The 11,156-nt window shown below is 32.1% G+C and overlaps 1 non-coding gene across 1 annotated transcript; it reads left to right on the forward strand.

Annotated features, from left to right (window-relative positions):
* The first annotated feature begins 10,150 nt into the window (after positions 1–10,150).
* LOC129750196 (U6 spliceosomal RNA) lies at positions 10,151–10,257 on the forward strand. Its single transcript, XR_008738333.1, has one exon. It is a non-coding gene; the product is annotated as a U6 spliceosomal RNA (small nuclear RNA).
* The last annotated feature ends 899 nt before the right edge of the window (positions 10,258–11,156 follow it).

Raw genomic sequence — 11,156 nt, forward strand, 5'->3', positions numbered from 1 at the left:
ATTTTGTCGATTTTGTCAATTTTGTCAATTTTGTCAATTTTGTCAATTTTGTCAATTTTGTCAATTTTGTCAATTTTGTCAATTTTGTCGATTTTGTCAATTTTGTCAATTTTGTCAATTTTGTCAATTTTGTCAATTTTGTCAATTTTGTCAATTTTGTCAATTTTGTCAATTTTGTCAATTTTGTCAATTTTGTCAATTTTGTCAATTTTGTCAATTTTGTCAATTTTGTCAATTTTGTCAATTTTGTCAATTTTGTCAATTTTGTCAATTTTGTCAATTTTGTCAATTTTGTCAATTTTGTCAATTTTGTCAATTTTGTCAATTTTGTCAATTTTGTCAATTTTGTCAATTTTGTCAATTTTGTCAATTTTGTCAATTTTGTCAATTTTGTCAATTTTGTCAATTTTGTCAATTTTGTCAATTTTGTCAATTTTGTCAATTTTGTCAATTTTGTCAATTTTGTCAATTTTGTCAATTTTGTCAATTTTGTCAATTTTGTCAATTTTGTCAATTTTGTCAATTTTGTCAATTTTGTCAATTTTGTCAATTTTGTCAATTTTGTCAATTTTGTCAATTTTGTCAATTTTGTCAATTTTGTCAATTTTGTCAATTTTGTCAATTTTGTCAATTTTGTCAATTTTGTCAATTTTGTCAATTTTGTCAATTTTGTCAATTTTGTCAATTTTGTCAATTTTGTCAATTTTGTCAATTTTGTCAATTTTGTCAATTTTGTCAATTTTGTCAATTTTGTCAATTTTGTCAATTTTGTCAATTTTGTCAATTTTGTCAATTTTGTCAATTTTGTCAATTTTGTCAATTTTGTCAATTTTGTCAATTTTGTCAATTTTGTCAATTTTGTCAATTTTGTCAATTTTGTCAATTTTGTCAATTTTGTCAATTTTGTCAATTTTGTCAATTTTGTCAATTTTGTCAATTTTGTCAATTTTGTCAATTTTGTCAATTTTGTCAATTTTGTTAATTTTGTCAATTTTGTCAATTTTGTCAATTTTGTCAATTTTGTCAATTTTGTCAATTTTGTCAATTTTGTCAATTTTGTCAATTTTGTCAATTTTGTCAATTTTGTCAATTTTGTCAATTTTGTCAATTTTGTCAATTTTGTCGATTTTGTCAATTTTGTCAATTTTATCAATTTTGTTAATTTTGTCGGTTTTATCAATATTGTCAATTCAGTGAATTTTAATCCAGTTTTTCATCGTCAATTTGATCAATTCTGCCAATTTTCTCGATTTTGTCAATTTTATAAATTTTATCAATTTTATGATTTTTTCAATCAAGTGAATTTTGTCAAATCAATCAATTATGTAAAATTTGTCAATTTCGTCAAATTGGTCTATTTAGTCAATTTTTTTTCTGTTTCTTCAACTTTGTCAATAGTGATTATTAGCTTTTTAGCTTTATATGCATGTTCCAAAAAAATCCCAAATGCTTCAAACTCTACTATGGAGGGCTTGGTGGCGCTACTGTTTGGTTGTCATCTTCCATTGGCTTCAGCAAGTGAAAGTTCAGATTGACCTCCAAGCCGTCATCGTTTTTGCAAGACACCAACCCCAACAACAACAACGCAACGTTAGATCTGAAGAGAGGAAGAGAAAAGGGAACAAAAAAACAAGCTCAAGAGCTTAAAGCTCGAGAGGATTCAGTAGCTTTTGTCTTATTAGATTTAATTTGCTTCCACGGGCGAAATACTCTCCTGTCGTTGCTGCTTAAGAAAAAGCTTCGTAAGCACGAACGGCACGTGAGAAGATGAGAGGATGTGCATACATCGTCCGCGTACCCGTGTTGTTTTCCCCTTCTCAAAGCAATCTGTGCCTGAATATAATGTTGGGCGAAGTTACTATCGCTTTCGTACCATGCAGTGTGGGCATGACGTACTCATCAACGACATCATAAATTTCGGGGTCGTACCCCTTGGTAAAAACCATTTTTATGTTAAATAATAATTCGGAGCTTCGGTTCCGAAATTTTTGAAATGGTTCGGTTTCAAACTGAACCATTAAAATGAAAAAATACAACCATTAGCTGGAAAAATTTGAACTGTTGTCTTCCTCCTACACGGTTTCTGTCACGATGACATCAAACCTGAATGGGAATGAAGCCTGTCTGTTCTCCCTTCCACACATCGACAGGTCCATACTTTTAGATAGCAAGCGCGTATCTATGACGTCACGTATAATTTGACGTCATATATACGATAATCTTGATTTTAGTGATTGCTGGTTGTGGCTAGCAAGGCCAATTGACACGTTTTTTGGAGTGATGATTTGATGATAATTACTATGAAAATTTATTTTTCAAACTATTTTGTTTTTTTTCTTTCTTTTATACATTGAAGAGGGAAAAAAATCTAATTTTTTAAGACAAAAATCATTTTTATTGTACTTCCCAGTTTCGCAAAAACGTGTGGACAAAGTTTACAAAAAATCACACCAACACACACAAATACACTGACATCGTCTGAACTCGTCGAGCTGATTCGATAGGTACCTATAAAGGTATATCTAAGACCCATAATTAATGATCTCCCAAATCGACCGATAACTATACCTTTCTGAAAGAAAGGCAAAAAAACAATAAATTTATTTGACATCCCTGCAGGGCGCCTAGCGAGGTATTGCATGACTACTTTTCTTGCAATACTTTGCGAGGCTCCAGCAGTGATGTCAATTGAATTTGTCCTTTATCAATGCGAAAAGACATACCTCTGTTAAACAGCTAACTTTTTTGCCTAATAAGATACGAAGTTACAGTCTTCGACAAAGTTGTTCAGCGAAAAATTTCCCTTTGGAATTTTATAAATTGGCACAAAAACAGTCGTCTGGATCGGTTCCACCGAAGAAACAAAAACGATGTTGATTTTTCAGTACAAAATATTCAATTTTCCCATACAAACCTAGAAGTTCAAATTTACTCATGTAAACGTTACCTAAAAATTCTACAAAAAATCATGGATCAGTTTTGGACCAAGACAAAGCTTTTTAGACCCCAGGGTTTGAGAAATTCAAAAATGACCCCAAATCGACTCAGTCTAGTAAACAATCAAATTGTTGAAAGTAAAAGCACCAGGAATGAATTTTAGAAGTGTTTTCTTCCATAAAAATACAATTATGATACACGCCTTCAAAGGTCACAATTTTCCTGAAGCCGCATTACTAAGAAAGAGCTGATTTTGACCATTTTGGGGGGCGACTAGGTTTAAGTTGAACAGTCCTGAAACTCCATTAGGACTTCAATAAAATACATCCTTTTTAGTTCGCTGAAACCTTTGTTTAAATTTTTTTCGAAACATTCAGTGCTTGTTTATATGTAATATGGTTATAAAACTTTGAGACACTTCTCGTTCAACAAGAAAAAACAGGACACGCTCAAATAAGCTAGATTTAACACATTTGAGATTGGAATTCCTATTTTTACACATTTTATAGGAGTTAAGGACGTTGCTTTGCATTATTTAATTGTTTTTTTTTCTGATTTTACTTTGTTCCATATAATTTTATTTAGGTATATCTAGCTACGTCAAATATTATCTTTTTTATACAATGTGTCATCTAGATTTACCTGACATTCTCTTTTAAAATTATGATTTTATTTTGTTTTGAATGTAGTCTTTTATCATCTTTATGGCATTCGTGACTTTATGAAAACGTTGTAAAGCACAGTTTAAAAGTTGAAGAGATTTAACGATCCACAGAGAACATTTAAAAATTCGGAATAAATTTGGATTTGGTATGTTTGAATCTGAAATAAGGAGCAGTGTTGATTTCAGTGATGATAGTTTCGAAGTTTCTTTTAGCATTTTATTGTATCTTCTTTAATATCTTTAATCGGTAATAATATATGAATGAAACTGAATTTTTTTTTCAATTTATCTGTTTTGAAAGAATATTAAATAATTAACTAATATATTTATATTGATTAACCTAACTTTATTTATTTTTATTTCGTTAATTTAAGAATTTCTTGTATCCAAACATAAAATTTTATAATTTCAGTTAGTAGTTTTTTTTAAGTATTTTTTATCGCAAAATGTATGCAGAGCACCCTTCTGCTTTTATTTTAAAAACATTTTTGATAGAATAAAAAATTTTATGTTTAATAAAATTTCTTACAAAACAATAACAACTGCAATTGGTGCTTTATGCGTCATGACTTATGAAATCACAAACAAATCAAAAACTAAAAATTTTCAAACGTTTTCATTATTTTTTTTCATTAAAAACAAAGCTTTTTGCAACTTACCCCTTTTTCTTAGTAGGGTGAAAGTCGCATATTTTTAAAATTTAAAATAACTGGTGAAACTTATTATTTTTCTGCCTACGTCAATTTGATGTTCCATCAACTTCTAAAATTTTCATGTGTAAGGTATGATTATCTGTGGAAATTGAGTTTTAGAAGACATTGAAGTTAAAAAGTGTTGCATGGTACCGTAGTTGATGGTACCTACTGATTTATTTCGGAATGTCGTTCTTTTGACGGTACTGTTTTATTTCGGGGTACCGTAAAACGGGGTATTATTGATCACCGGGGCAGCTTTGATCAACATGAAATTTTTCCACATAATCATCAATAACTAAATCTTAAGTTAAAATATCTTAAAACATTTTCTACGTTTGAAAACCTTCATGTTTCCCAATTTTAAAGGGAAAAACTTGGTTTTTTTTTTAAATTTCAAATGAAACTAAAAACGTTATTTCAAAATCTTGAAATTGCTATCTTTTGAAAGGCTCGCAAACAAACATCCTTTCTGATGAAATTTAAGCGTTTAGAAGCAGCAGGTTGATTTATGTGAGAATTCAACTTTTTTCCTTAGTTAATGTATTGTTTTTGTGTAGTTTTTTGTGTACTTTAAGGTAACTATCCATTCATTCAATAAATTCTAGTATCCTTTTCAAATGGTACGAGGTAAGATGTTTAAAATTTGTAATTATTTTTTATTATTGAATATTAAATTCATAAATTTAAATAGCTTAACTCTATTATGGGGGCTTAGTGGGGGGTAGGACAGGGCATCAACCGAACGGAAAACTGATATACAATGGATTGTGGGTTTAAGCCAGCCGGAGTATCTCGGCAAATTAGGAATCATGTGTAGGGCACTAAGGTACCTTTCCAGGATTCTTTATTTGTTTCGAACAGTTTGAAGGGAGTGAGATGATTCAAACCTGTCCCAAGCCAGTGCACAGTGGTGCAGAACATCAATCTAGCTGTACGAAATTAATAGCGCCCAGGGATGAAGAGATAGACATTTGACGTCTTCGACAACATTGTTCAGTTTTGCATGGAGCACATTCTGGTATAAAAATTTTTGCCGAGGGGTCCACCGATAGCGAGATAAAAATGCTAACTTTTTTGTTTTTCAAATTAGAGCTTTGATGTCTTCGACAAAGTTGTTTATCTGATCAAAATACATAAGTTTGTTGAATATGTCAAAGTTCTATCACATCACTCTCTGGAGTTACAGTAAAAGTAAAAAAAATCTATTGAAAAAACAGTTTTTTGAACCTGACTCTTTGTAGATTGGATAAAATGGTTCGCTGTCTTCGAAACAAAGTTGTTACAAGCCACGATCTAAAATTTCTTCATACATTATGATGGGTGTAGAGGTTGCTGAAGCCCTATAGAAAGCATTTAGTGTATTTTATTGGCAATTTTGGAAGGCTCGTCCGTCAAAAAGTGCACAGTTTCGCAACACCTTCTTTTTTGTGATTATTTTTGATGTTAAGCGGAATCATTTCCATTTGAAATGAGCGGGGAAATCGGTGGAACTAGTAGAGATTTGGATGATTGAAAATACACTTTTTATATAAAATTACCTATTTTACTTATAGAAACGTTGAAAATATTTAGTTTATTAATAAAGTGTTACAGTTTCCTTTTATATATTTTGTTTTATTAAAAGACATTAAAATTCGATTTTTCAAATCATTTAATCTCGAAAAAAAATTAATGGAAATAATCTGTTAAATTTGGTAAAGCACTAAATTATAAATTAATAGTAGAACCGGGTTTGCCAGTACACAGTAGTGCTCTACTAAATTTAAAATATTAGTTCCATGAATTTTTTTTGAGTTTAAATTATTTGAAAAATCGAATTTTAATGTCTTTTAATAAAACAAAATTTATAAAAGGAAACTGTAACACTATATTAGTAAATAAAATATTTTCAATGTTTTTTTCTATAAGTAAAATAGGTAATTTTTATATAAAAAGTGTATTTTCAATCATCCAAATCTCTACTAGTTCCACCGATTTCCCCGCTCATTTCAAATGGGAATGGTTCCGCTTAACATCAAAAATAATCACAAAAAAGAAGGTGTTGCGAAAATGTGCACTTTTTGATGGACGAGCCTTCCAAAATTGCCAATAAAATACACTAAATGCTTCCTAAAGGGCTTCAGCAACCTCTACACCCATCATAATGTATGAAGAAATTTTAGATCGTGGCTTGTAACAACTTTGTTTCGAAGACAGCGAACCATTTTATCCAATCTGCAAAGAGTCAGATTCAAAAAACTGTTTTTTCAATAGATTTTTTTTACTTTTACTGTAACTCCAGAGAGTGATGTGATAGAACTTTGACATATTCAACAAACTTATGTATTTTGATCAGATAAACAACTTTGTCGAAGACATCAAAGCTCTAATTTGAAAAACAAAAAAGTTAGCATTTTTATCTCGCTATCGGTGGACCCCTCGGCAAAAATTTTTATACCAGAATGTGCTCCATGCAAAACTGAACAATGTTGTCGAAGACGTCAAATGTCTATCTGTTCATCCCTGGGCGCTATTAATTTCGTACAGCTAGATTGATGTTCTGCACCACTGTGCTGTGGTAACGGACCCCTTGGTTGTGCTGCAAATATTCTTGATGAGTTAAGCATGAACAATATTTGAATGTGCGATCGAGACTTCCCGTACCGACTCGGGTCGAAAGACCTACCAGCCACCGGTGGGTTTAACTACATACACATACATACATTTAAGGTAAATTTGAGATATTTAAAAATAGGGACATTTTCCAAGGCAGTCTAAGACGGTTGGTACATTTCGCTGGTCGAGTGGTTAGCGGCGTAAGACGGTAATCGCTGGGTCCACTGATGGCATGGGTTCGATTCCCATAAATCAGCTCAGACGATGCATGTATGTCTTTTCAAGACAATAGGCTAGAAACCCTATCAAATGGTGAAGTTTTAAGGAAAAAAATTAAAAGGGATAGTTCGAGGGCCTAAAGAATTGAATGAAGGCAATATTTCAATTCTTAATTGTATTTAAAATTTTATAAGTACTGCTAAAAAAATGAGCCCCTTAATTTATGCAGCATCATTAGCCATTTTTTGATATTAATTGTTGTTTGGCCTGAACATATTAAGGACCACGATGTTATTTTTTTTGGACCGCAAGAAATCTTAACCAAGAAACACCAAAATTCAGTATTCTATACCTCAGAATTCACTGGACAAAAAGTTACAAATTTAGTATTTTTGAGCGACCGAAAGTGTTGTATTCAATTTTGTAGAGTTTCATGAATAATTAAATATTATTTTAAATTCGTTCCGAACTTTCTCAACAATTGATAAACTATCATTTGAAACTATTTTGAAGGTGTTTTGTAGCTTTTTTTTTTTTTTTTTTACTTTATTCAATCTTTTGTAGCTAAGAAGTTTACATAAACTGTTGAAGCCACCAATTAAGTATGATTTCTGGAGCAAGTATCTTAATCTAGCCTAATTTAAATAATATCTAGCGGTTCATTCAAGTGCAAAAATTATAAGAATACAATTCAGTATGATTTATGACGTGAGAAAGAATTTGATGATTAACAATGTGTTGGCAAATCGTGAATATCACATACTTTGATAGGTTTAGCATGTTCATCTTTCTTTAAGTATACAAATCCATTCGTAAACCAAGCATATTTAAAATTATTCTCGTTTCTGAATTTTCTGGCAGCACTCAGTAGGCGTTGATTGGCATCAGTCAAGCGGTGATTGAGATAAATTCGTTGATCCACTCCTAATCCCAGGTCCAGGCAGTTTACAGGTTTTCCTCGGGCGGCTCTCACTAATCTTTCCTTCAGCAAATCATTTGTGAAACGAACCAGGATTGGTGCTATTCCTTTGGTGTTTGAAGTTGAAAAACGGGCTATCCCTATAATCTGCTCAGCGTAACAGTCAACTCCCAAGTAATTCATAATTTTCCGAATGAGTGTTTCCAAATTTTCATCAGCAAGATGAACTACGTTGCTTATCAATAGGTGACTGTTCATCGATACCTGCTTAAGCATGTTTACCTCGAAATTAAGCTCCTCCGTGTTTTGTAGCAATTCAGCATTTGATGCTTTGAGCACACTTACTTCTTTCGTCAGCGACAAAATAGATTGCTTTTGTGCGTTCGATTCTGATTTCAGGCCCTCATATTCATTAGAAATGTATTGTTGCGAAGATCTAATCTCTTCAACTTCAGTTTTCAGAGACGCAATAGATTCGTTAATAGAGCTAGCAACACGATCAATTCTAATATTAGTTGTTTCAATAGCATTCATAATGTCTGACTTGATCATATTGCGCAGGTCTAAGAGGCTTATATCGGAGCAATTGTTAGTTACCGTTTTTTGGTTTGCTTCAGTAGCAGCAGCAGAAGCAACAGCAGGAGCAGCAGCGGCAGCACAGTTGTCGGTCTTTTGTTTTTTCGAGCCTATCTCTGGTGAGACAACCTCATCGCGCGAGTCATCATGCACATTTTTTCTGTTACGTCGTGTCATCGCAGAATCAGCAATCGTTTGATGATGAAGCAGAAGGTGATGATTGTTTTTGTCGTCGTCGTCGTCGTCGCTAAACAATGGAGATCTCCTTTTTCTGGTGTGGTTGTATCGATAATATCAAACGGATTTAAGCGGATACGTCGGCCAGGATAATTAAACTCCAATGGATTGGGAACTTCGAACAATCGGGAAACAGTTTTACGAACGTTATACCGTAAGTAAGTTTCGAATTATCCTTCAAAACTTCACTTCAGTAGCAGCGAAAAAAAAAATCAACCGGCAAAGATACTTGATACTATATTTTATGATCAAGAAAACTCGTTAAAACCGTAAAATAGACACTGATTAATGTTTCCCCAAAGCTTGAAATTCTAAAAAAAGACGAAATCGGTTCTTAAATCAAATTTGTCGGAGTTGTAATCTGATAAATTTCTGCAACCATGATTTACGTTCAAAGGAGTTCTGTACTGGTTTTAAAAATATAAAGCATGTTTTATTCCCCTTAACAGGAAAAATAATCGAAAGATATTGAAAAAAGTGATCAACCTTACCCCGTTTTACGGTATCGTTAAATACTATCTTGATTACACAATCTGAAACTAGATTTACTAGATTCAGCAGCCTCTAGTATAATTTTTTTTACAGTCGTTTTACCATGTATATGGCATTCGCGTCTTTATATGAAATCGCAGTTGGCGCACAGTTATTGCATAATTTATCCAGTACAACTGGCACGGATATCGGTTCAGGAAGTAAATGAATTGAGAACTGAGCTTTATCACAAGCGCGCAAAATTATGAATGATCTCATTTTAATAGCTTTCAAATTGTTTGATCTTATTTTGTCTTGTCAAAATAGTTTTGTTTATGTTTCATCATGTTACTTGTGTAACTTTGTTTTACCTATTCTTTCTTATTTCGTTTAGTTTTGTCGTAATTTATTTTTGTTTACAGACCCTTTTCGATTTTGAAAAAAAACTAGATTTTTGTCAGGTTTGTTAAAATATATTGAACTTTCATTATAGTGCGTACAGAGTCTGTAAACAAAAATGTTGATGGTTTTTCTTTCTCATTCATCTTGAAATCGAAAATTCAATAAATTGAAGCTTTTGGCAAAGTTGTAAAATGATAAGATAATGGAATAAGAGAAAGGTTTTGAATGCCCACATCAGGCAGGTCAAATGGCTATATCAAGAAAAAACAGATAAATCTTACAAATTTTTAACATTTTATCATTGAAACATTAAATTTACGCCCAAATCACAATCTTAGAGTGAAAAAAGAGGAACTTAATACTGATCCGAAAAAATACGATATGAAGAAAATGTTACCATGAAATATGGCCATATGGCATACCGCATACCTACCTGTTCAAGCTTCGCCTGAACGTATACTAAAATTGGAACGATACAGAGAAGATTAGCATGGCCCCTGCGCAAAAATGACACGCAAAATCGTGAAGAACTATGTTTCATGCATAAGAACTAGTGATAACTTAAATTTTGACAAAATTTCAGCCTTTACGTATCCTGAACATCCGTTTCTACCATTTTCAATAAAATATTTTAAAAATATTGCAAGTGTAAATGAAATATAGCTAAAATCATAAATATGTGCATTTATCCCGCCCGTTTTGGAAATAGGCTATTTTGACTACTTTTACTATTAAATTATTTTCGCAGAAACTGTAAGAGATTTTAACAGAAAAATTGCTCTGAAACGTATATTTTTCGCGATCCGACTACGGGAGTTTGAAAATAAATAAAGTCCCTGTCAGTACCATGTATGTTTTTTGTCCTTACCGGAGGAAATATTGTTGGTCTGGGTAGTGAATAAAGAAGTGAAATTTTGTTAATTTTGAGAATCTAAAATGTGCTCCGTTTTGTGTTAATTTTATTCGGTATCTGTTCAGAGACAGTGTAGGAATTTCTAATCAAATCATCAGGATACAAAATATAAATTCGAAAGAGTGTACGTTGGTTGGCTTTCGATTGCAGTATTGTTGGATAAAACAGACAGTCACTTGTAAATTGAAAACAAGGAAGTGCATGTTTTAAAATGAAGATTGAATTTACTAAATTGGAGTTCTATAGTGACTCGTGGTGGCATTAGAAAGCGTCTTTTTTTCGTTATCTCCACATGTTGTGTGATTTATCCACGCATGTTTTTAGGTTGTTAACGATGACTATTTTTGGCTTACTATGATTTGCTTTTTGGATCATTAGTAAATGGAGTTCCAGTCTAGATAAAATAAGTTATGGAATTGGTGAAAATTTCGGGTCATGATTTAACGTGTGCAAGAATGATATGCAAAAGAAATTTCACAAAATTGTAAAAGGGGGGGGGGGGTTTAAGAAAAAATCTGTGGATTTCTC

This window comes from Uranotaenia lowii, chromosome 2 (genome assembly GCF_029784155.1).
Source record: "Uranotaenia lowii strain MFRU-FL chromosome 2, ASM2978415v1, whole genome shotgun sequence".
NCBI classification, from domain to species: Eukaryota; Metazoa; Arthropoda; class Insecta; order Diptera; family Culicidae; genus Uranotaenia; species Uranotaenia lowii.